Source organism: Tursiops truncatus, chromosome 10 (assembly GCF_011762595.2).
Source record: "Tursiops truncatus isolate mTurTru1 chromosome 10, mTurTru1.mat.Y, whole genome shotgun sequence".
NCBI lineage: Eukaryota > Metazoa > Chordata > Mammalia > Artiodactyla > Delphinidae > Tursiops > Tursiops truncatus.
Window position 1 is genome coordinate 92,143,038 of NC_047043.1, and position 26,125 is coordinate 92,169,162.

The 26,125-nt window shown below is 40.0% G+C and overlaps 1 long non-coding RNA gene across 1 annotated transcript in view; it reads left to right on the top strand.

The window, feature by feature from the left end:
* The first annotated feature begins 5,181 nt into the window (after positions 1-5,181).
* LOC141279661 (uncharacterized) overlaps positions 5,182-26,125 on the top strand; it is a 44,899-nt gene continuing 23,955 nt past the window's right edge. Inside the window, exons 1-2 of the long non-coding RNA XR_012334245.1 lie at positions 5,182-5,292; positions 13,888-13,995. This is a non-coding gene — a long non-coding RNA (uncharacterized lncRNA). The remainder of the gene's footprint in view (positions 5,293-13,887; positions 13,996-26,125) is intronic.

Below are 26,125 nucleotides of genomic sequence, written 5' to 3' on the forward strand. Positions count from 1 at the left end.
TGCTAATACTTGTGTTACTAACCGTTCCTCTTAGATTCCCTTAATCCTGCCCCTACTTCTGTAGGAATACTTTCCTCCAATTCTTTTCAGAATCCCATCTGAATGTGCCTTCTCTTTCTTCGCAGGTCCATGAACTTCATTTATAAACTTTGCGGGGTTTTTGAGAGACCTTGAGACTTTTCTCTGTCCCCTTTTCAGTATGAATAGGTATAAATATCCAGGCCAATATGGCTCTGACATGTTCACTAGGGAAAAGGGGACAAAAGACTTTTGGAAGGTGCAGAGGAATGAAGGTTATCATAAGGTGGTAAATAAGGGGAGAGAGGGGCTGTAAAGATAGCTCATTCCAAAATGACTGGCGATGACGGTGCTTAACCCTGAAGCTTCTAGGATCCTGGGTGCTTAGTGAGGAGCTGACGACGTTTTCTCAGTTCCAGCTGAGACCACCCGGTCGTCACTCATGTGTGGCTGTCAGTTTTGTTACCTATTGTTTACTCTCCCCATGTGGTTAGCCTCTACGTTTTTGGAGGAAGGAGCAAAGGTGGGAGATGGTGCTGAAAAGACTCCATTGTGGGGATAGAATAAGAGGTATCAGCTCTGGGAAGGAAGGGCAGGAAAGAAGACTCAATGCTAGGAGCTGTAGAAAGAAGAAGAGGGTGCATAGGAGGCTGGCCAAGGAGAGGGCAAGTGAGCCTGAGATCATTGGTAGCAGTCCCTTGTGGGTTCCTGTAAAAACCTGTGATTTGGTTTCAGCAGTAGATTTCTGACCCTACTGTGTATAGATGGGCCATTGGGGGAGCATTGGAGCCTGGGTCTCAGCTGACTCAACACTGGGCTTCCTGTGGCTGCTGCTGTAACCCAAGTCCACGTCAAGGGCATTCATCCAAGTGGAGTTACTAACTAAGCATTAGTTGGGCTTTGTTAGGGGAGACTGTGAAGTGCGATGGAGAGAACCCAGGGCTGGGAGTTAAAGGCTGTTGTACCTGCTTTCTAGCGCTTACTCATTTTGTTTTTTGACTTGAGGATAACTTATTTAACCTGTTCGTTGTTCTCAACCAGAGAGCGCAGGTGACGCTCTCTCTGCTGTTTCCATTAGAGGGTAAAATCAGATTTGGAAATGAAAGACTTTATTTTAATGCATTTAAGAAAATGAACAGACAGAATGTAGTTTCTGTTCTCTCACAGTCATTGTGTTGAGGGAAATATGTATTTATGTACATATTAACAGCGACGTGGTAAGTGAGGAATGAACACATCTGTAGGAGACTTCATCAAGGAATGAGTAAGTGTGGAGAATCTGAAGGCAAACCCCTTAACTTTTCCCAAAGTGAGTAGGATAAGAAGGAAGGCACATCAGGGGAGGGACAACCATTCGAGACAGAAGGCACAGCAAACCCAAGGGCAACGAAGATCCCAGAAGAGCTACAGTTGTACCAGATGAACAGTTGTACCCAGTAAGGCTGGTTGGGAACTGGACCGTGGAGGGCCTTGTAGGCCAAGCTAAGGAATTTACATGGACGAGCATTTTCCAAAGTATGTGCCTTAGAACAGTAATCCTGGGAGACAAACATTGAGAACAGGGACTCACTTAATATCGGGAAATTACCTCCCTTTGTCAACTTCTTGGAGATTTACAATGCACATTAGTGTGTTAAGTGTTCTGATAAGTACTACAGTGAAAACAATTGTCTGTTTAATTTTGCTGTATCCAGTTTTGTCTACTCTTTTTTTGTTTGTTTTTTGTTCCTACTTAATTCTCAAAATAATGATCTTTATAAAAAGACTTTGGTTATAGCAACAGTTCTTTTCTTTTTTTAAATGAGCTTGGGTTGGGCAAAGATTTCTTTTTTTTTCCTTCTTTTTTTTCTTCCAGTTTTATTGAGATGGGATTGACATGTAGCACTGTATAAGTTTCTGGTATATAGCATAATGATTTGACTAACATACATCATTAAATGATTACCACAGTAAGTTCAGTGAACATCTATCATCTCATACAGATACAAAATAAAGGAAAAAGAAAACAATTTCCTTATTATGAGAACTCTTAGGATTTGCCTTCTTAACAATTTTCATATATAACATACAACAGTGTTAATGCTATTAATAATTTGTACAGTACATCCCTACTACTCATTTATCTTAAAACTGGAAGTTTGTACCTTTTGACCACCTTCATACAATTCTCTCTCCCCCATGCTTTGTCTACTCTTATTTAAACATGTAACTTTTTCAAAAAAAGAAAGAAAAGCAAATTTGTTTTTACAACTTTTGAAATTAATGATTCACAGGACTCATTTTGGGGAAAGAGTGAAAGGAGGCTGTCATAGAGGAATGACATAGTTACATCTGGGTTTTAGAATGATCACTCTAATGACCAACGTGGACAGGACAGGGGGAAGGGGAAAGTGAAGGCCGAGGGACCCATGAAAAGGCTTCTGTGGTAGCCCTGGAGGGTAATGACGAGATGCTGAGCTAAGACATTAGCAAGGGGAGTGATGAACGGGAGCTAGACGTTTGAGAGACAGAATCGACCATTCAGCCCTTGAGTGGTCAAATATGGGGAGATAACACACTCTGAACTCAAATATATTTTAAAAAATCGTTTATTAGGAAATAAAATATAACAGCAGTGATAGCAACACTGATCGAGCACATGTCATTGCGCCATGTAATGTTCTAAGTGCTTGTAATGAATTAACTAATACAGTTTTTGCAAAAAGCCTCTGAGGGGGATGCTATCACTTTACAGGTGATAAAACCAAGTCACATAGAGATGTAGTACCTGCCCAAGGTCACGTGCTTGATAAACGTAGAAGTCCAAACTATGGACTTCACCTGTGTTTCTATAGCTTGAGAACTTGAGAATGGTTTTTTTTTTTAAATTTTAATATTTTCAAATGGTTGGGAAAACAGTCCAGAAAAGAATAACATTTCTGGACATAAGGCATTGCGACAGAGGCCTCAGAGCCTGCAAAGCTGAAAATATTTACTATCTGGCTTTTTGCACTTTGCAGATGCCTGAATAAGCGGCACAGCCGGGATTCAAATCTGAGATTCACAGCCAGATCCAGGGGTGAGGGTGAGATGAACTGGGAGATTGGGATTGACATCTATACACTGCTATGTGTAAAATAGGTAACGAATGAGAACCTGCTGTATAGCTCAGGGAACTCTACTCGGTGCTCTGTGGTGACCTAAATGGGAAGGATATGCAAAAAAGAGGGGATATATGTACACATATAGCTGATGCACTTTTCTGTACAGTAGAAACTAACACACATTGTAAAGCAACTCTACTCTGATAAAAATTAATTATTTAAAAAAAAAAAAAAGCCAGATCTGGTCGCCCTCTGCAGGCAAAGCCACCCAGGTTCTGGAAAGGCACGCTTGAGATGAGGTGGCCTTCACAGAGCTCACAGGCTGGTGAGAGATGGGTAAGTGAACGGTCCTCTGGGATCCAACGTGGCAGCTGTCACAGTGGGTGCAAGATGCAGCAGGGTCTTAGGGGCTGAGAAACACTGCCTACGTTGGGCTGGGGGAGGGGGCAGCTGTGTCAAAGAAATTCAGTCAAGAATGGAGATGAGACGTGACACTTGTGGAAAGATAAAGTGGGGTGACACATGATATCATAGCAGAAAGCTTCCTGATCCTTGGCTAAAGAAGGAGCCCGAGATTTGAGAACAACACCCGGTATAAAGAAACAGAATAAATTGCCCTCAGAGGTTGAATATCATGTTTTCGGGGAAAGCAGAGGCTCTTGTGTTAAAATGGACATTGAAAGTGGTCACTGGGTGCTTGACAGTCTTTACTTGGTAGTAGGAAGCTGGTGATAGAATCGACAATAAAACAGTTTCTTCTATTCAAGGCAATTGTGAGCAGCTTTACTACAGAAACACTTCTCATCCCAATACTTTGATCGGATCCCCATGTTACATACAGCTGGGAAGAGGCTGAAGTTGAAGTGCACCGGCCCCACGTGTTCTGGTGATTGTACACGTGGTCTGTCTCCCCTGCATAGTCTCTTTGCCTTGTGTGATAGGGCTCTTAGGAACCTCTCTCCATCAGTGGCAGGTAATAAACATGTGGAACCAGATGTTTTCCTTACGTTCTGTGCGATGTGTCCCAGCATCCCTTGGACAGCCTGACTTGCTTTTTCTGCTAGGGTGATACTTGCTCGTCTAAGAAATTAAGCTGAAGTGAAAGGAGATAAGACACAAAGCTGGCACGCAGCACTGACCTGAGCTTTTTGTGTCCACGGCACTGGGAAACCTCATGAGTGTTGTGGTCTGCATGGCCAAGTTTGTTTATAAAGAGCATCTGTAGGGCTGGAAATAGCCTCTGGGAGTCAGCTTTGTGCATGTTGGCTGCCGTCATGGGAACGGAACCTTGTATTCTCCTATCTGATAAATATGTACTGGGTGTATGCCTCACCTGTCCAGGCAATGGCGATTCAGTGGTTTTACAAATGCAAATGGTCCCCGCCACCAGGAGGGAGAGTACAGTTTTGTGGGGGCAGAAATGTCAATCACATAGTCACACAATCAAATGTAAACCTTGACCTTGGTAAGTTGTATGTAGGAGAGATTCCTGTGCTACATACGAAAGCATACAGTGGGAATCTGATCTAGTCAAGCAGGGTAGGACCTTGAGGAAGTGGGATCTATCTGGGATTTCCAGATGAGCTTGAGTTGCCCAGGTGAAGAGGGGAAAGAAGAAAGTTCCACACAGAAGGAAACCCACCCTGGCTTTATGGCTGCTAAGCTTGACTTGGCTCAGTAACTCATCTGTCACTGGTTTATAAATGCCGAGGTTGCTTCTCTATTCCGTGGTGTGCCGTCACTCTGTCCCGTGCCTGGTGTGAACTCACTTATGGCTTAATTGACTTCTTGGGCTCCCTGAGTCGGCAGTCTTTACTGAGAGCTGTGTGGCATGCTGGAATACTGAGGTGGAAACATATCATTGTGATCAGCATTCCAAAGCTACCATTTATTGAGCTCTTGGAACACAGATCTGCGGGTAGATTCCACATGTGCCTTTTATAATGCCAGGGCCTGGACAAGGGACTTAGTCTGTCTGAGACTTGGGTCCTAATCTGTTTAAAGATAAAAAGGCTAGTGATGTTCATTTAACCCTATCATTGGGAGGATTAAGTGAGGTACTGCAACATGTAGCACAGTTCTTAGAACAAAGTAGCAACTCAGCCAGTGTTTGTTGATTGAATAATGGAATTTGTCTTGGGCCATTCCTGGGCTTTGGAGTCCAGCCCGCTCCATCTCACTCTACGCACAGGTTATAACATTTTTCTTCAACTGTCTGCCTGCAAATTCTCCTTCCTTATTATGTTCAGAAATAGCTTTATCCTCTTACCAAACTCTACCCATTCCTTCTCTGGTTGAAGGATGAATGCATTATTAAAGAATCATTTATTTATATATTTCTAGCATTTGCCTGATGGTTGGGAAAAAACAAAGATTTTCATACTGTTACAACCCATGAGTATTAAAATAGATTGATGATTAGGGAACTCTCAAAGTTTGCTAATTATTTTTTTTTATGCCGACACTTAACAAAAGAAATGTGTGAATAGCCCTGTCATCTTTCAATCAGGTATGCTATTTTGACTCCAATTCTATCCAAATAATATTCTTTCTTTCAGCGTCTATAGTGACATCAGCATTGACCATAGGAAGCCCAGCGGGCTTCATTTTATCAGGAAATGTGTTTATGTCAGTAATGGAAAGGTGCATTTTGTTGTTTCATGCCTCCCAAACCTGAAATTACCCTCTCCAGGTGCTTGCCTACAGAGTGTAACATGTCCCTGTACTGTGTTGCAGAGAACTGAGGAAAATGAAAAGATACAGGTGGGTCTAATGACCTTGAGAGTGAAGTGTTCAGGGAAACAGAACACAGAGAAATTTCTGGCACTTGAAGGCCCATATGTTTGAGATCAGATTCCATGAGATTGATCATGATGCCGCCAGAAAGTGAACCAGCGAACGGAAAGTCTCCTCTGAGGACATCCCATCTTTCCTCCACCCCCGCCCTGCCCATTTCTCATCATAATTGGCAAATGATGACTAGCAGTCCGTTATTATTTTTTTCTTAAATTTTCAGAGACTGGGATCCAAGAGAAGAAAGTAACCTGGTGTGCTCTCTTTATTTATTTATTTGCCCCCCCCTTTTTGTAACATCTTTATTGGAGTATAATTGCTTTACAATGGTGTGTTAGTTGCTGCTGTATAACAAAGTGAATCAGCTATACGTATACATATATCCCCATATCTCCTCCTTTTTGCCTCTCCCTCCCACCCTCCCTGTCCCACCCCTCTAGGTGGTCACACAAGCCACCGACCGAGCTGGTCTCCGTGTGCTATGCAGCTGTTTCCCCCTAGATATCTATTTTACATTTGGTAGTGTATATATGTCCATGCCACTCTCTCACTTCATCCCAGCTTACACTCCCCGCTCCGTGTGTCCTCAAGTCCATTCTCTATGTCTGCGTCTTTATTCCTGTCCTGCCCCTAGGTTCGTCAGAACGTTGTTTTTGTTTGTTTTTAAGATTCCATATACATGTGTTAGCATACGGTATTTGTTTTTCTCTTTCTGACTTACTTCACTCTGTATGACAGACGCTAGGTCCATCCCTGGTGTGCTCCCTTTAAACCCAAATAGCCAGGGAATTTTTTTTTCCTATGATTACTCTAAAATCCTATTTTGTGTGCATTAACCCTTTTCTTTCTTATTTCTTGGTTCTATCCAAACAAAGAAAAGCAAACAAGCGACGCTCATGTTTCTTGCTTCTGAGTTGTTGTTGACTAACAATTTGGGGAGTGGTTGACTCATCAACCTGCTTGGGCTCAAATTCGGCCCACTTGACTTCGTAGCTGTGCAACTTTGTTCAAGTCACTTGATCTCTCTGTGCCTATTTTTTCCCACCTTTGAATTGGGGGAAATCATAGTACCACGAGGCAGGTGTTTTTATGAAACCTAATGCATTCATATGAGTAAAGTGCCTAGAACTTCACGGAACATATTGATGCTAAGTGAGGATTAGGTTAAACAAAAAATAAAGCCATTAACTTTCTCCTGCCCAGAATGAAGTAAAAATTGTACTTGCCCTTATTTGTAAAGTATCTTAGAAAATTTCTAATTTTAGGAAATAAGACACAGAAGAAAGTAAGTAACTGTGTCCAAAGAGCACTGTTTCTAGACTTCCTTTAAACGGAAGATGTGCTCATTTACTTCATGTCCTCTCAAAGAGAGGCTTGGAACGGTCTTTTTGCTGGAACAGGCTTTGTGGAGCATCGTCTAGGTTTGGGGCTCAGAGGAAAGTTGAGCCTTACTTCTGATCCTAGTCAAACTTTTCTGTAATTATATGTTAGTACTTTATCCTGGAGCAAAGATACCTTTCTTGGGATGATCCATTGCTGCTTCACCACCTGTGCTTCTCAGCCTCCGTCTCACTCAGTAAGTCCATGATTTTTAATGGCTTACTTAAGGGCAGGTTATTAGAATTCATTTCCCTTCAGACCTATTCGTTGACTAAACAGGTTTTTAATAAAACTGATCCCATTTCATAGATAAAGAAACAAACCAGATGAGGAAAATGTGTCTAAACGTGTGCGTTAAATCCCAGATTCCTTATTTGCTTATTACTTCTTTCCTGACCCTGTGAATGTACCATCTACAATCATCACCTGCAGGAAACCATTGTCTCTCAAATCGTGGGGCACTCAGCTCTCTCATTTTCTGAGATGGTATGTTTTCTCTCTTCTGTAGAGAACCAAGGCATTCGCTGATGACACAGACAGGAAGGCAGAGTTCGTGGAGGCAGGCTGTGGCGAGCCCAGTTGCATGGCTCGGGCTGGTAGAGTGGCTTCACAGGCTGGTCAGGAGGCTGAGGATGGACGGAGGCACAGAGCACCTCAGTGTTCCTTGGTTCCTTGAGACAGACGAAGTCTCTAGTTTAGTCAGACTAAAATTTGGTCCATGTGAATTTGACATGGAACCCTGCCGAATGCCTGGCAACGAGCATCTCTGAGGTCGTGAGGGCTGAAATAGTGCTAGCATAGCTGACTTAGCTCTGCTTAATTTTCCTTCCTTGCTGTAGATGTAATTCTTCTGGTTGCTCCACCTACCTGGCCTCTATCTTCTTCTCTAGCACAGTGATTCTCAACCATGGGAGATTTTTACGCGCCCCCCAGGGGACATTTGGCGATGTCTAGAAACATCTGGGCTCTCACAGGTCCAGGGGAGTGGGGTACTACTGGTATCTAGTGGGTAGCAATCAGGGATGTTCCTAAACTACCTACAGTGCACATCCTACCGTGCACATCACAACACCCAATAACTAATAATTATCCAGCCCCAAATATTCCTCATGTCAGGGTTAAGCAATTATGCCCGATGTGACGCAGTTTTTCTCCCCTGGGTCTTTGCGCTGTGCGTGGCCTCTGTCCGAGTCTTTCTTCGCCCACACCTCCTCCTGGCAGATCTTGGTGCAGATTCCAACTCCAGCGCCATCTCCCTGCAGGGCCTTCTCTGTCTGCTCCACTTGGTGTAGGCCACTGCCTTCCACCTTCAGTTACTGTTTATCAACACCCTCCTCTTTATTTTGTTCATAGCACTTAGCCCTGTGGGTTATGAGTTGCTCAATAAAGATACTCACTTTTATGAATCATGCATTTTGCTTTTCACAAAGCAAAGAACGTACCAGTGCATTTGAATTTTTGATACGTCTTCTGTTGATTGCCTTCTCCGTGCAGAAGAGCTTTCAAACACCAACAAAACCCTTTTCACTTGTTGAAATATGCAGAATCATTGTGCCGCGGTGATTATTATTATCTATTTTGGCTTTCGCCTAATTAAATGTGTGCAAAGAATGAGGCAAGGGCTTTTATCATCCACAGGAGAAACAAGTTTCTCACACCTGACTGCAATCGCTCTGAGTCACTACTTCATTAAGACAGAGGCAAGCCTAGTGACAGATCATTAATTTTCATGGATATAATCTGGGAAGGCAAGTGTTTCTAGAAGGGGAGTCTGGCAAGAAAGGCATAAATGTATTAGCACTTATTAAAAATAAGCTGTAAGTCTTTGTGAGCTGCTTCTGTCCCGTTATGAATTAATCGCTTCAATGTAACCGCCATAAAATATATATAGCGTGATGTGTCAAGGAAGGAAAAGTAGATACTATCTTTGTCCTCTAACAGTCTGGGTCTTTCACAGTCTCAATTTTACCCTTTTTTTTTTTTTTTGAAACTAATGGAAAAAAATCGAATGGAACCAGAGCCAGGAACATCTGTACTCTTTCTTGCTTTCATTTGACTCTCTATGCTGTTTTGATTTTTGCTGCTTTGAATAGGAAGAAAGTGAAGGCAGTAGGTCCCTGAAATACACCGTCTTTTCATCCATTTCCGTCTGATAATTTTAAAATATCAGTGTCTCACTACTTCACAGGGAGTCTTAAAAATCAGAAAAAAGTAGCATTAGTGAAAATTCTGCCTGTCTCCAAACAAACCAGTTTTGAGGGAGGGATCTTGCAGTCTCCGAATGTTTCTCTTCTTTGTGAGGAATTGAAATCTGGGGACTGTTGTATCAAATGAGATAATCTTGCCAGCTATAAAGTACTTCACCTGTGTATTAGCTCAAACTAAGAGAGAGGAGCCTCCCCTTCTTCAAGGCTGAAGTCGCTCTTCTGTTCCTTTTCCTCTCTGAGACTGGTATCTGCCAATGCAGGATCCAGAGGCCTTGCTTTGTAACCTACGTGCAGTCTGGTTATAAAAGTCGGATTACGATGTGTGCTGATTTAAAATCAATTCAGTGGAAAGACAACAGCTTTTAGCATCAAAACTGCATCCAGATATTGGCTCTGCCACTTAACTAGCCATGTTGGGCAATTTATTTTGCTTCTTTAAGCATCAGTTTTTTTCCTGTGGGGGGGGAAAAAAAGGGAAACAATGATTGAATGAGAGTTTATGTAATGTGTTGTCACAAAGAGGCTGCTCAGTAAACAGTGGTTGCTTTTCTATAACAAATATCATACTAGATTTTGAGGTGTACCTTGCAGACAATGTCATTCGTCCTTGGTTTTTGTCTGGTTTTGGATTGGATTTTCAAAGTTGTCATCATTATGTTTATGGTTATTTGAAGGGAGCTTTCTGGTCATTCCTTGAGGGAGTTTATCTTCTTCTTCAAGCTTTTTTGGGTTTTTCCCAGAGACTGGAGGTCTGGCTGCCATAGCTTACCTAATACACTCCTGGATCCCGTCTATCTTTGAGGGTAACTTCATTTTCTGCACTCCAAGTAGGAATAAGTGACCTAAATATTTAAAATTAGGACTATCCTCTGAAAAATCTGGGATGTATGGTGACCGTAGATAAATTTATGTAGCAAAGTTTATTTTTTTCCTTGTCTTTTTAATTAGAGTAATACCAATGCTTACTGCTCTCTCTAAACAAATTCGCTGAGTAAGTGAAAGAAAGAAGAAATAACCCCCAGAACCAGAGATGATGGCTTCCTGTTTCACCTTTACATCTCAAACAATTATGTTATGGTGAAGAAGGATGGAAACTGGGCAGTAGGAGTAGCAATTCTTGATATAGAATAGCAATTATAATAATTCCTCTCTGTAGAAGTGCAATTAAGTATTGGATGGGTCTTCATGATAATTTCTTAATATAGTGTAGGAAAGGTACTCAGTACATTGTAAGTAGGCGGCAAATGTTAATAGTAACAATTGTAAGGATTATTTTTGGATTCAAGACAATTTGCATTCACCAGAGCTGTTTGGGGGTAGAGCTGTACTTCAGTCACATTCTCCGAGTCTCCATTTCCTGTGGAAGCCAACGTGAATTTCCTTTGAGGCAGAGATGCATGAATAGCTCGTGGGAGCGGATCTGAAAGCTGCCCATGAGATGTGTCAATCTGGTGTTGGAAAACTCTAAGATCACCCCCTATTAGCTCAATTCAGTAGCTCTTGTACTGAAGAGGCTGCGTCCGTGAGAGTTAAGCTCTTCCAGTACGCTAATTTTACATTTTTTATTGGCTGTGGTTCATGAACATCCTGCTAAAATATATTTATCTGAACATACTTCATGCAAATAGCGTGGTGCTGAGAAATGAGCGGACACAGTGAGATAACATTTTAAAATGAGTGAGGTAACCTCATCGGATGGCGTTCAATCCCAGAGTAAATTGCATTTGTCCCTTCTTCACTCTAAACACATTGTTAGCCTGAGTCTCAAGTAAAAAAAAAAAAAAATCATATCAAGGTTAATAATAATCTCCTTCACTCTAATTTTCCTCCAGACGGCCTCCCTAGAGATGTGACTCCAAACCCAGACACTGTCAGTTTCCTCACTCAGTTCAACTATTCATTCTCCACTTTGCTGGGATCTTCCATCCAAGTGTCTCTCCTCCCCTGTGTAAGCATTGAATCTTTGCTTTTCTTCCAAAGACTAGCTGCTGGAGCGATGTGTGACCTGCTTTTGCATCCGCACAGCATTGGCAAAGGGGAAACTTCCCATTATATTCTCTTCGTATTAATCAGTTCAAAAACTTTTTTGAATTGAGCATCTTCTCTTCCAGGCGCTGGGCCAACCATTCAGAGGTAAATGAGGCCACTCATATTCTAACAGAAGATTATTAATAGGTGTCTCTCATGGTCTCATATTCTTGCCCCTTGTGTTCATTTCCTAGGAGCTACTGTAACAGAGTACCATAAACTGCGTGGCTTGAAAAATAGATATTTATTGCCTGTCACTTCTGGAGGCTAGAAGTCTGGCATCAAGGTGTCTGCTGGGCCATGATCCTTCTTAAAGTGCTAGGGAAGGGTCTGTTCCAGGCCTCTCTCCCAGCTCTTGGTAGTTTCTTGACTTGTGATAATGTGTAACTCCAGTCCAGTCTTCCCACGGCATCCTCCCTGTATGTGTCTCTGTCTGTGTCCAAATTTCTCCTCTTTTAATAGGACACCAGTCATATTGGATGAAGATCTACCCTAATGACTTCATTTTAACTTGATAACCTCTGTAAATACCCTTTCTCCAAAATACGTTCACATTCTGAGGTAATGAGGTTAGGACTCCAGCATCTTTTTGCGGGGGGACGCAAGTCAATCCATAACACGCTGCTACCTTGGAGGCATTGCTAATCCATTCTATAAGTCTGTCTTCCTACCACACTTAAGTGCTCTCAGAACACATGTTTGCAGCTGCTAGACATGGCATTTCTGGTCAGAGGAAAGGTTTCCTCTCTTGGAATTATATCTCCCTGAGGTTTTGCAGGGTCACATCAGTCCTGTGCTGTGTCCTTCCATTCATGGGAGACAGCTAGTTAGCAGACGTGGATTCAACTCTGTTCTCTGTATAAATACATGGCTTAGTTTCACTGAGCCTGTTTCCGTTGTTGAGAAAGTGGGTATTAAAACTCATTTAAGAAGCTTTTTGTACAGGTTAGTTGAAACACCCCATATGAAAGTGTTGGCATTTAGCAGGCAGTCACATAATAAAAAACTCCCTCCCTCCTTCTGTATTCAGTAGTTTTTACTTGGGATGGGGGAGGTAAACTTTGGAAATGAGGTCTCTCATCCCTTCTTTACAGATAGGGAAATCGAGAACCACAGGCGCATAAATAACTTGACCAGAAAAAAATGTCTAAACTCCTTCTCTGTTATAGTTTTGTGGTTGAATATCTTGAGAGAAATAATCCTTTTCCTTTTGTTTTGCCACTTAATAGAGCGAAGTTCTAAGCACCTTAAAATGGGAGGATGATAAAAGAGGTTATTATAGGATTTGTTTATAAAAGCTTAGCTTTTTGTAAGATGTGGGCAGAGTAGTGGCCCAAATCCATCTTTGGGTTTACTGTTGCTTTCATGTGGCAGTGATTTTTTTTTTTTTTTTTTTTTACTTTAAACCTAATAGTAATGTTATTTCTAGCAGGGGCCATCTACCACCTGGCACTCATTAACACTGTGTTTTATTCGTGACAGCTTCATAATTGTACATAAAATTTATGTACTTTAAAAAGTTCATTCAGATAATAAGCATTTGTTATGAAAACAGTGGTAGCTTTGTTATCGTTTTCATCTCTCATGTACGATCTGACCAGAGAGCTACTTTGGGTGGCATAAATTGGATGTGTTGACTGACTTGTAAAACATAGGAACATGTACACACGTTTGGGCTATATTATTTTTTATGGATCCATGGTTTCTTGCTTCTAACCAGAGGCTAAATATATCTGTGCCCTCAATTACAGAATTAGGAAAATGATGTTTATTTTTAAAGAAGAAATAAGCCAGTAAGAAAGCTGTACCGTGTCATCAGCAGGAATCAGATATGTCTTTCTTTGCTACTCTGACCTGCAAAAGTCAGTAGATATAACAGCCCCTTTCCTCTCCCCATCTCCCCATCCAAAATGAGATTTGTAGCCAAATAGAAATTCAACTCTTACTGAGTCTCCAGATGGGCTCTGACTAAAATCGAGAAAAAAAGAACTCTCCCTTAGATCTTTATTTTTGAAATGTCTTTCGAGCTATGCTTTTGGAGAAATCGACGGCAATTTGAAGGAAGAACGCACAGCTGTGTGGCCAACTGTGTTGCTGCTGTGGCATCCGAATGCCCCCTCAGGTTCCGTCTGGGACTGGCATTTAACTTGACCTTCTCAGGACAAGAGGTTAATTTCTGAAGTGTTAGAATTATGAAGATTAATTTCTGAAGCTGCTTATAATTAAGATGCCTCTGGCTGTTGCATCTGGGCTGGAAAGAGCAGACATTAATGATGATAATCCGTTTTCTCCCAAGATAACTGAGGTCTGCAGTTTCAAGCTCTACCAGTTCCTTCGCGGGTTGTTCTCATTTTTCACTCTCCTCGTCACTCTCCTAGAGAGAAGACTGGTGACCTCTATAAATACAGTGTTCCCTCTGACCCAAGATGGAAAAGTCAACCGAATATCTTACTGAAGTGTCTCATGAATCCACTCCGTCCTCCCAGGTTAGTCGTTATAATGATGACAAGAGCTCATTGTTGAGCCAGGCTCTGTGCTAAGCTTGTGACATAAGTTATTTCATTTAATCTCCCCAGCAACTATATAATAACCATATGATTATCTCCATGTTATGGATAACCTGGAGGATTGGATAACTTTTGCAGGATCACACTGTACATTGGCAGAACTAGGACCTGAAAATGAGTTCATTGTTCTCTAAAGTCTGTGTTTTCAGCCATTACATTCAATACTATCCTGTCTCCAGGAGACGTTTGGAAATAATAATAGTGCTTCCTTTGTAACAGTCACCGTTGTAAGTGATTGAATCTCACAGTAATCTTATGTTGCAAGTAAAGGGAGGTAGAGTGACTTAACCTGCTTACTCAGCTAGTTAATAAATGGTAAGCTGGGGGATATGAACCTAGGTAGTCTGATGCCAGAGTCTATGTTTTAACCCATCTACAATTCTTCCTATCTGAGTGGAAATAATTATTGAGTTCCTCTATAGAAACTATATCTTGATGTTGCGTGGAGAGGAGAAATACAACTGGCCATTGTATAACTCTCACGGAGAAATTTGTAGAAGTCTTTCTCAAGACAGGCTGCATGTCAGAATCATCTGAGGAGGCCCCAGTTACAGAGATTTTCCTTTAATTGGTTTGGGTTCGGACTTGGACCTCTATTATTTTCTAAAACTCCCTAGGTATTCTCATGGGAAGCTGGAGTTGAGATTCATGGTTCGAGATAAGCAATTCAGCTTATAAGCAATAAGCAATTCAATAAAAAAGAAAGGGTCCAATAGGAGAAGAAAGATAAAAATATTATGTACTTTCGGTTAATGGTTGCTATTCTTTTAAACCACTTAAAGTCAAGTCTCAATCAATGCTCATGACCCATTCTCCTCTTTAAAAAAAAATCAGAACTAAAATTCAGAGTTGTTTAGAAGGTGTTGATGTTGATGTAATCAGCCCGCTTCCTAGAACCCTATTAATCCGGTCTAGTGCCTCTGACATGTAGTTACAAAGTTCCATCATTCCCACGACTTGTGATTTATTGCTTAGCTAGACCACAAGGGACCATGAAAAGCCCCAATTAATAGCCTATCATTGGACTGGCCTCAGAGTCTTTTTCGTTCTTAGGACTTGGCCAGCCTCACTGAGTTCTCTTGGGTTTATCAGGGTCTGTTGGTCTGAGAAGCAGCTTTGTCTTCCTCTCTCGACATTTCTTCTCCTTTCCCTTCCTCTGCTGCCTCTTCCTTCAAGGGTTGTTTCTTCTAAGAGGTTCGGCTGAAGGGGAAGGAGTTAGAAAATGGAATGGAATACACAACAGCTCCCTTTAACATCTTTGTTTTGCAAAATGCACCAAGAATGCCACCAAGTTAGAAGAACACAGATCTTTTGTCTGCATGTTCCTACAAAAGTTACAGGTTTTAGAATTGGGATTCTTGGGTTTTCCATCTTAAGACACATCCATATTATGTACTACTGAAGTCTCTTATGTGCTCTGCTTAGGGTGTTCTTAGTAGTTCTGTCATGTACGAAAAATTCCCTTGATATTTCATTTTAAATGGTAACATTATTACGTAAAGTGGCTTTATTTTAACTTACATGTCTGGCAATCAAATGAATATTAGCACTTTGGAAAAGTCAAGGGAGTTGAAAAAACAAAAGCAATAGGTTGAAGTGAAAAGTGCTATAGCAAGTTATACTGATGGGAGTGAAAGGCATGTCCTTCGCTCCCATCAGTTATACCGATGGGAGTAAAGGACATGTAATTTTCCTGAGGTTTTTATTTCTTATGTTCCAAGCCCTCTGTCATGGCTTGTGCACTTTACTGTGTCTATAAAATGTACCATGTAGCATCGTGATCCGGAGAAACACATTAACAACATACTTTTGAGATAGGCCTCTAAATGTTACAGAAAGCCTGAGGCAGTGTAGGAGATCATGCAGAAACGGTGTAAAGGGCTGATGACCGGAAGACCTGACTCTGGAACTTACTATGTGATGTTGGACAGATGAGCTTACTTCTCCACACTTCTTAATCTCTGCAGTGCTGGAGAAGAGGAAAGCAGTAGGATAGGCTAACTAAGTGGTTTTTCAAGTGTGGTGGTAGGACTAGCTGCATAAGCACCACCTGGGAATCTGTTGGAAGTTTGGATTCTCGGGACTCACCCCAGACCTCCCGGGGCTAGGGCCCAGTGATCTGTGTTTTAAGAAGCTCACCAGGTGATTCTGATGCATGCTATATTTTGAGAGCCACTGGGAAAAAATATCTTTTGTCCTATATAACTAACGTTCTAGAAGGCTTTCACTGATTTTCAAATAAGTAGAAGCTGCTGAATATTTCATTTATATAGAAAATATTGTATCTTATTTTTATTAAGATGACTTTATACCGTTTCGAACCTGGGTGATGATTGTACTGGTGAGGACGAACGTGCTAATTAATAGGTATTCCTAGCTGCTACAATGCCAGCTAAATGTAATTAAAAGTAGAAATCTAAAATGTCAGAAATAGAAGGAATCTTAATGTTTCCTAGGCTAATTATCTCCAGCTGCCATTTTATAGTTGCAGAAACTGAGGCCCAGAAGGCTATATGACCTTGACATCATCTCATAGATGAGGCACAAAGGCTTTGAAAAGCTTGAGCCACAGGCTCGGAACAGTCATTACATTTTACTACTTGGTTGTGGATAGACATTGCTAACGAACTACCCGAGCAACTAAATTGATTTTACACCTGTGTGCACACACAAAACAGCAATTAGGAAACTGTGTGTTGCAGATTTTGACATGTATGAAATTATAGAACCAATTACTTTTCTTTTTCAGTCGATAGTTTTATTAAAGTATCACATGCATACAGGAAAGTACAGAAATAATGGAACCTGGAAGAACAAATTACTTTTTACAAGTCAACTCATGACAGTCATTTCAAACAAAGCCGACAGTGGAATCTGTTCCTTAAGGACATGGTTGACAGAATGTCAGTGCATTTAAACCTCATTTCATTTTCTGGAGATCAGATCTGAGATGGTGAACTGGAGGAGTAGATTGAAGATGTTAATATCAATTAAGGATTTATTGTTTTAAGGATTGCTTTCTTGGAAAAAGTAACATACAACCAGTTAAATAACCAGTGCTCTCCAGTAGGCGGTAATGGAAGGAATGCTGTCGTAGACCTTCAGAGATGTAAGTGCTTATTAATTCTCCCCCTTATTAATTCTCTGCTTCCCCTTAGTGCTTACTATTTGTAGGATCTTGAGAAAATCACAGAGCCCTCTGACACTCAGTTGACCTATCTATTAAATGAGCATATTAATATATAGCACTTCTCAAAGCAGAGAGTAAGGCCAAGTGATAGCTTTAAAAAAATAGGACATTAAATGGAGAAATTTAGTTCCAGAAGGCTCATCCCTATAAACATGAAGTCCCTATAAACATGCCACTGCTTCTTGAGGAGAAGGAGTACTGAACTAAGAGGCTGGAGGACCTGGGTGCAAAGCAGCCAGTTACTACCCATACTGCTTTTGCACCCTCAGTGTTTGGGAAGAATAATGGTCTCACACATCAGTTAAAGTTAACTGATTTATCACAATAAAGTACCCAGGACAGCACCCAGCACATCTAGCACTTTCTAGGTCATCAGTAAAAATTGTATAGGCAGACAGTCCCAACAGAAGGCTGCATAGAGAATTCCATCCATGTCCATAAAAGACTATTTGTTATGGGACTTACCTGCTTGGCAGAAACATGTAGAAAGTACACAGAACAATGGTTTTTGAATAGTGGACAACAGGCAAAATAGGATCGTGATTCACCAGAGAAGGCAAACCCACAAGGCGAACACTATGTGTACCACAGCTTTCTTCCTAGAAGCACCTTCTCCGCTGTGGTCCAGGGAGGAAGAACCCAACAAAGCTTGGTGATACCGCTTAGTTGAAGAGATGGAGATCTGAGCTCAGGGATGTTGAGGCAGCTAGAATTTGAGGTGTAGAGGACTCGACAGAAGGTAGTCACACAGACAGAAAAAGAAAACACATTCTGCAGACATCTGCAGAAGAGTCCTCTTAAATCTTCGAATATCCGAATATACATGTGGGGTGAAACTCCATGAGATTTGACAAAGAACAGCTGGCGGGGAAGGAATGATTACAGGGGAGCTGTAGGCAGGAGTTCATACAGAGCAAGAGGCTTTTGAATTCCCACCAGCTAGAGTGGAGAGATATCACTGAATAAACATAGACTATAGTAGAGACTCCAGGATGAGAACACTTTCACAGTGGGGCTAAATTAGCCCTAGAGTTAAGGCTGCAATAGATGTTCCCTTAAAAGCTTATAAACAAATCTTGAAAAGATCATCCGGATCTAAAATAACTGCTGAACTGCCTAAGAGAATAAAGTCCAGTTCCCTTTCAGGGATTTCAATAAAATTCAGTACTCAACAAATTAATATCTGGCATCCATCCAAAATAAAAACAAGGGAAATATGAACAATATATAGAAGGAAAATACTTAATTGAAAAAGTTCCAGGAATGAGAAAAAGATGACAGAAACAGCAGATAAGAACTTTGAAACTGCTATTATAAGCATAAGCTATACAACTAAGGACAAGATTTAAAGCGAATTTAAATGAAAACACAAAATACATAAATTCGCAGGATGCATCCAAATCAGTGCTTAGAGGTATATTTATAGCTTTATATTGGAACAGAAGAAAAATCTCAAATAATAATTGAAGTTTCCAATACAAGAAGCTAAAAAAAGATCAAATTGAATCCAAAAGTGGAAAAAAGAAAATAGTAAAGCTAAAAGGAAAAATTACTAATATAGAAAATGGATCAGTGGAGAAAATAAGTGAAACTAAAAGCTTTTCCTTGAAAAGATCAATAAAATAGACAAACTTCTAGCCAGAGTGATCAATAAACAATAGAGAGGGTATAAATTACCAGTATCAGGAATGAATATAGGAATATTATCACACAGTCTACAGACAATAAAAGAATAATAAGAAAAATCATGACCAACCAATTGTATGTCAAAAAATTAACAACTTAATTCAAATAAAGTCTGTGAGAGACATACTTTTTATCCATAGTGACCCCGAAAGAGAAGGGCTGAATAGCCCTATATAAAGTTAAAGAAATTTGATTTTAAAATACTTCCCTTACTAAATGTAATATAATACCTTGTACTGGATCTTCAGACAGAAAAAGGATGTTAATAGAAAAATTGGTGAAATCCAGTCTGTAGCTTGCTTTATCTGATTTGTAATAATGCTCCAGTGTTAATTTTTAATGTTTGCAAATGTACCATGGTTGTGTAAGATATTAACATTACGGCAGTAGTTCTCCACCAGGGATAATCTTTTCCCACAGGGAACATTAGGAATATTAAGACATTAAAACACTTTTGATTGTCCCAGCTTGGTGCTATCAGCATCTAGTGGGTAGAAGCTAAGCATGCTAGTAAACATCTTACAATGCATGGGACAGCGCCACAACAAAGAATTACCTGGACATAAATATCAGTTGTGCCCACATATGGTAAAATTAGCTGAAGGATAAATGAGGACTTGCTACTATCTTGGCAACTTTTCTATAAATCTAAATTTTAAAATAAAAGTTTATTTAAAAAATGCTTCCCATAAAGAAAATTCCAGGTTCACCTTGCTTTATTGGTTAATTCTATCAAACATTTAAGGAATAAATAATACCAATTCTATTCAATCTCTTTCAAAAAATATAGGCAGAGGGAATATTCCTACTCATTTTCTGAGGCCAGCATAATCCTATCTTGCTTCCTCTCCATTTCCTATTTTTCTCTCACCCCCCAACTTCTTTTTTTTTTGTCTTCCTCTAAGTATGTGGCCATTTTGTGTCACAGCAAGAAATATCCTAATATAATCGCAGAAAAGTAAACACAGTCAGTGGGTTTCCAATCAACCACGTCTTTCCCGCTCGTTTTGTCTCTGAGTTTACCTACCTAGATATCTCTGCCTCACTAATGGGATCTTGGCCCTGGCATGAGGGGTGTGGGGTGGTGTCTAGTGGTATGGTGATCTTACGTGTAGACATCTCTGGCTGTACGTGTTCAGGCAAGTTCACAGAGGCAAACACAATCAGTGTTCAAGGAAGTCGTTGACCCTGAGCAGGATATGCACAACCAAGCTTTTTTTTTTTTTTTTTTTGCTTGGCTTCCTCAGCAACCAGGTATATAGAACTTATGTTAGTAGAGAAATAAAATTATTTATTATACATCTTTGTAAACAACATAATTATAGAGATGTCAGTGTCTCTGTTGCCCCTGGAAAATTTTCTGAATTTCTGTCATGAATTATTGGTAGCTTCCTACTCACCTAAGCACCAGAAAAGCCCGTGCTGTACAATAAGCAATTGCATGTGAACCTTTCTCTCCTCTGTATCAACTCACCCATCAGGAACACAGAGCAGCGAAATGTTCGGCATCTTCACTAACCTGCAAGCTAGCAGTTTACTCTGGGGACTTTTAGGGAGCATGTGTTAATGGAAGCATTTCATTATCTGGTGGAATCTTGGCATGCTTGGGGACCAATTAGGGAACTCTTGAAGTCATCTCTCTTGAAATCTAACAATAACTTCAATTACAGTAATTTAGAAAATTGCATACTGTAGATATCAGCCCCCTAACTCTTCATGAAATGTTTTGCTCCATTTCATTAAAAGCCTGCATTTCACTGAAACATACACATAATAAGAATGTGTTGTAAACACATTCAAAAAGTGTGGCTCAGTGTGTAGCTTAACCTGATCAGTGTGATTCTCTGCTATTCTCATTACACTTATTCTTGGCTGTTGGCTTAAGTCTCTGAAGGAAGTATTTTAGGTCTACCCCAACTCACTGCATGTTTTCTTCTTATAGGACCTTGAGAAGTTAAAGTTTTGTTTTAAAGAATGGGGATGTTCTCAAACCATTCAAAGCAGCACTCTTTGCCCCAACCCTAGAGAAAAAAGAGGCTTATTCTTGTGGTGGGAAACAGTTGTGGGTTTGTCAAAATATTAGATATATTACATAAGATATTTGGGACGACAGGCAAAAAATACAGTAATGAAAATGTCCAGAAGGAAGGATTGTAATATGGGAAATTATAAAAGCATTATTCAAAGTAGGAACTTAGGAAGATCCTAAAAATGTTGATTGAATGAGTGGATGTACTCGATCAATTTTAGTCCATATTTTTAATGTTTAAAAGATGTAATAAAACAGTCTCCATTCACAAAGAGTGTCTGTGCTTTGCAGGGACATGAAAAAATTATATATGAAAACAATATATGCTAGTGTTCAGTTGTTCAGAACATAAAAGGTGGGGTCACTATTTCACTTGCTAAGTGAAAAAGTGTTTTGGAGTAACTAGGTGGATGACTTCTCCAGTTCAGTCAAGGAGCCACCAAATAAATGGTAAGTTGGGCCCCACCTGGTCATTATTAAAGGAATATTGCCGCTGTCAGAGAGGAGGCAAGGAGTTTTTCAGGATTTGTAGAGGTGGGGTTGGTGAGGGCTGAGAAAGTCTGCATATAAATATTTATGAGTTTTCAGAAAGGTCAACTCTCACACTTTAAATTCCTGCTGATGAGTTACTCTCTCATGAATGAAACTACTTGTCTACAGATCAAGATGCCACCTAAGGTCATTGATTCATTACCTGCAGGAAATGCATTTTGAATTGTGTACCAAGTAGAGGATGGTTCTGCACATTCGCTTGAGACATCTTCCCCTCCATTGGTGGGGAACTGGGATCAACTTGAATCACTGTGTTATCAGTGAAAAGCATGTTAATCCCTTTGCTTTAATCCACTAACCTCATTATTATGGGAGGGGGAATTTTAAGACATAACTGATAAACACACTCAATGACTTGGTGAAAATGGCAAAGAGAAATAACTTCAAGGAATGAAGAAAAGCTTTACCATTGGGGAAACCATATTCTTATAATCGAAACGCTTTTCTAAAATTATTTTCAGACTTAAGAATTAGACACACCCACCTGCATCGTCTTGAATCACTTCTCCGGTCTCTGTATGTTTTGGTGCTAAAAGCAAACAATTATGAACTTCTGAGGAGGGTTCCTGGGTCCTGAAGCCCCCATGTCCCTTAGAGAGAATCAGAGATGTTTGACCATTGGCCTGTCTCTTCCCTGAGGTTACACTTTCTGATACATTAGCACAAAAGCCCAGCTCCATGGACTGCCGAGAGAGACTCTGAGGTGTCAGTTTACAGTCCAGCAGGATCAAGGCGAGTGTACACTTTCACCTGCAGGCAGCCTTCTTGCCTGCTGCTCCCTTTCTACCCCCTTTCCCCACTCCCTTACGGGTTTCTTCTGAGAGCATTTCCTTAACAGATCATTCTACTCAAATCATTGGCTCAGGTTCTACTTCTGGAAGAACTTGTTCCTAAGATGTCCATACAATTATAAAGGGGAGTTGTGGCGAACTCACGTCGGGATTCTTCTTGTGCAGCAATGAACAGCGGGGTTAGTAAACACGTTGGAACTACCTTCTGCTCCCATATTCTGCAGCCACCTGCCCTATTTTTCGCTCGTAAAGCCCAACAGTGAATTTGCATAATGGACTTCAGTAGATTCCCTATCATCTTGTTTACCTGTCAGGAAGATATTGTAGTGTCTGTTTTTAAAAGGTTCAAATGGAAATTTTCTCCACTAAAGCACTGCCTTCAAGTCAATCACATGCATTTTTAAAATTATTTATTTATTTACTTATTTTTGGCAGCATTGGGTCTTTGTTGCTGCATGTGGGCTTTCTCTAGCTGTGGTGAGCAGGGGCTACTCTTCGTTGCGGTGCGCGGGCTTCTCATTGCGGTGACTTCTCTTGTTGTGGAGCATGGGCTCTAGGCACATGGGCTTCAGTAGTTGTGGCCCGCAGGCTCAGTAGTTGTGGTGCACGGGCTTAGTTGCTCCGTGGCATGTGGGATCTTCCTGGACCAGGGCTCGAACCTGAGTCCCCTGCATTGGCAGGTAGACTCCTAACGACTGGGCCACCAGGGGAGCCTATATGCATTTTTAAGAATTCCGTAATATATGTACATCATACTCAACTCTGATGAATTCAATAAGTATCTCATACAATACTGTGTCTACTCACCCTAAGGAGTTCTTAATATGCTCTCTATGGGGATTTTAATCATTTCTCTTCTTTAATAAAAGCGAAAGAAACAGTAATAATGCATATAAAATGTGTACAGTGAAATGATGTCTGGATTTTATACAAACACAGGTTGAGAAATGTGGGGCTTGGCATCTCGTAGGATAATTCACTTTGATCAGGGCTGTCCTGAAGCATAAATTTGCTTATGAGGCTTTAAGTTATGTATCTTGTTCTGTGTTCAAGGTAATTAAACAGAGTTACAGAAGCATCATAATTAGGGCCCTTATAATTTAGAATAAGTTCTAAGCTAGTTTAAGCCAGTGAAATATAAAGGCAAAGTTTACTTCTGCTTTCATTAAGAGATATACAAAATTATTGAGGTGGATACAATACAAGTTTTTGATCCTTTGACTGTAGGAAGAGCTTCTGATTCAACCAACATCGACTGAGATTAATTTCCAGGAACCATAGTAATCACTCTGGTGTACATTATCTTACTTATCCTTAATTACAACCTATGAGATAGGTATGATTTCCCCCATTTTACAGTGAAGCAAAAAGATTTGAATAGGTTAATTTCCCCAAATCACACAGCAACAGCTAGCAGAGATGGCGTTCTAATCTAGCTCTGTGAGAGAGTTTCTATACTGTTTTTAGTCTCTCCAGTTGCTTAAAAAATGGTAAACATGGTCTCCTACACATCTGGTTTGAGGCAGTGTTTCTAAGCAGTTGAATTGGCCATGATCGTTTTAAGCTGAATGGATTCCTGGATTCTTGGGCAATTTATATTGACATTTAGCTTATTTTATCTATTGGCATTTTTATGCTGGGGAAAAGCTTCAGCTCCAGTTTTCCTGTCTGAGTAATACTTGGTAGAGAAAATAAATCACAGGATAGAAGGTATTCATGTGCAACATTCTACTACTTATTTGTAGGAGGACTGAAAAATACTTATCAGCCATTGACAAGCATCAGATTTCTCTCTCCATGTTTATGCTGGTTTCGTATCACTCAGGGAGGGAAGGTGCTTGCCTTTTGATTTATGTTCACTGACAATGAAATGTCCGTGGTGATTAATATTGCTGCTCTGCGATTTTGCTGTGGTACTTACTTCTGTAGCCCCAAATCTGAAGCAAATAAATAAATGTCTTATGTCTTACCAGAGAACAACAGTTAAACTTTGTTTCCATCATGTGATACATGGCTTGTATTGGGTGGAGTAAAGGTGAATTTGTAACCTAGATTGTTTTTTAAGGTGATAGTGGTTCTTAATTTTAAGATAAGCATATATTCCTTTAAATTTTTTATAGGCACCTCTCATATACGACAGGTAAAAATTAAAAGGAATTTAGAGATGTATGTTGCAAACGTCAAATATATTCATACTTTATAGTTACAATTCTGCAGGTCATTCTAAAAAATAAGAGGTATGTAAAAGGATTTATGTACAAAGATGATAATTTAAGCCTTACATTATAGGGATAGAGTGGAATAGCAAATACCCAACTAGAAGAGATGAATAGTTGAATCTTGAAATGACTGTGTGATAGAAATGTACACATTTATTACAAATCATCCTGTTTATAAAAGTTTGAATTGTATAAAAATTATTCATAATACTATGTTGAGTGTAAAAATTAGTATGTACAATTGTTAATAGAGTATTGTCTAAAAAATACATTTAAAAGGACAAAAATATGATAATTTTAAGTATTTTCTATTTTGGGTTAGTGGAACTTGATGAAATAAAAATTGAAATTTTAAGGCAAAACAAGAAAGTTTAAACATAAAATATTTTCTCTGCCCTCTGGCCTCCTCCCTTCCCTAAAGTATGCATTGTCTATCTGCATTATGCATTAACCAGACCTCGCCAACGGCAGAAATACCTGCTCAACCCTAAAGATCAATTTTTCTTCTTCTGATGCCAACCGTGTAACTCCTTAGAAGATAACAATGTGCACATATTTCAACAAGAAACACCTATCACAAAACGTATGCGAAAGGTTAAAATGATTTGTAAAAATATTTTTAAATTTTTCTTTTTTTTTCTGGCATGATATGCACAAAGTTGAGGTCTGGAGGAAGGATTCACCAACTCCTGCCCATGGGCTACAACCTGCCTGCTGCCCATTTTTGTGTATGGAGTTCTGTAACACGGCGACCACACTGGTTCCTTTTCTTACCGTCTATGGCTGTTTTTGCACTGCAGTAGCAGAGCTGAGTAGTTGTGACTAGAAAGACTAAAAGGCTCACTTCCTGGCCCTGTTCTAGAGTAATAAATCAAAGCTATGCTAATAAAAGAATTTGTATTTGTATGATATCAGTTTAATTTCCTTGATAGTATGTCCAATTTCATTTGCATACCCTGGAAGCAAATGTTTAACTCAAAAACAATGGGGCAGGGTACAGATAACCCTCAATTTGTACCATATACCCATTTATATTCAGAGCCAGACCTTGGTACTTGGTAAGCCAATGATTCATTTATTCCTGAAAGATCTTTTTAAGACCAAGAACTTAGGAAAAACACTAAATGCTTGAAATTAATGACAAAATTCCCTTTTATACATTGTGCCCTGAAAAGAAATGAAGGCACCTTTCAGTCTTCCTTCCCCAAACTCCTCCTTTTTATGGTATACAGTTTTTACATTTTCCAAGGATAGAATGTTAACGTTCTTTTATAAAACCACCCCTCCCACCGCTCCCTTTTTGCTTGTGGAAAATTGTGAAGCTAGGCTGTGTTTCTCTCCCAGCCCATTATTTACTTTTTTTTTTCCCCTTGGATAATAAGAATTGAATTCATTTTCTGAGCTGGGAATATAATATGTTAATCTAAGAGAGAATTCAGTGTTGAGTATTCTGTGTCCATTTCCATGGAACGGACTGTGTGTTTTTGTTCTAAAGAGTCAGGTTTTCTTTAAATTCCCGTTTAAGGAAAGTGCTCCTTTGTTGTATTACACTTCTAGGGCTGTAGGTATTGGTTAGCCTACT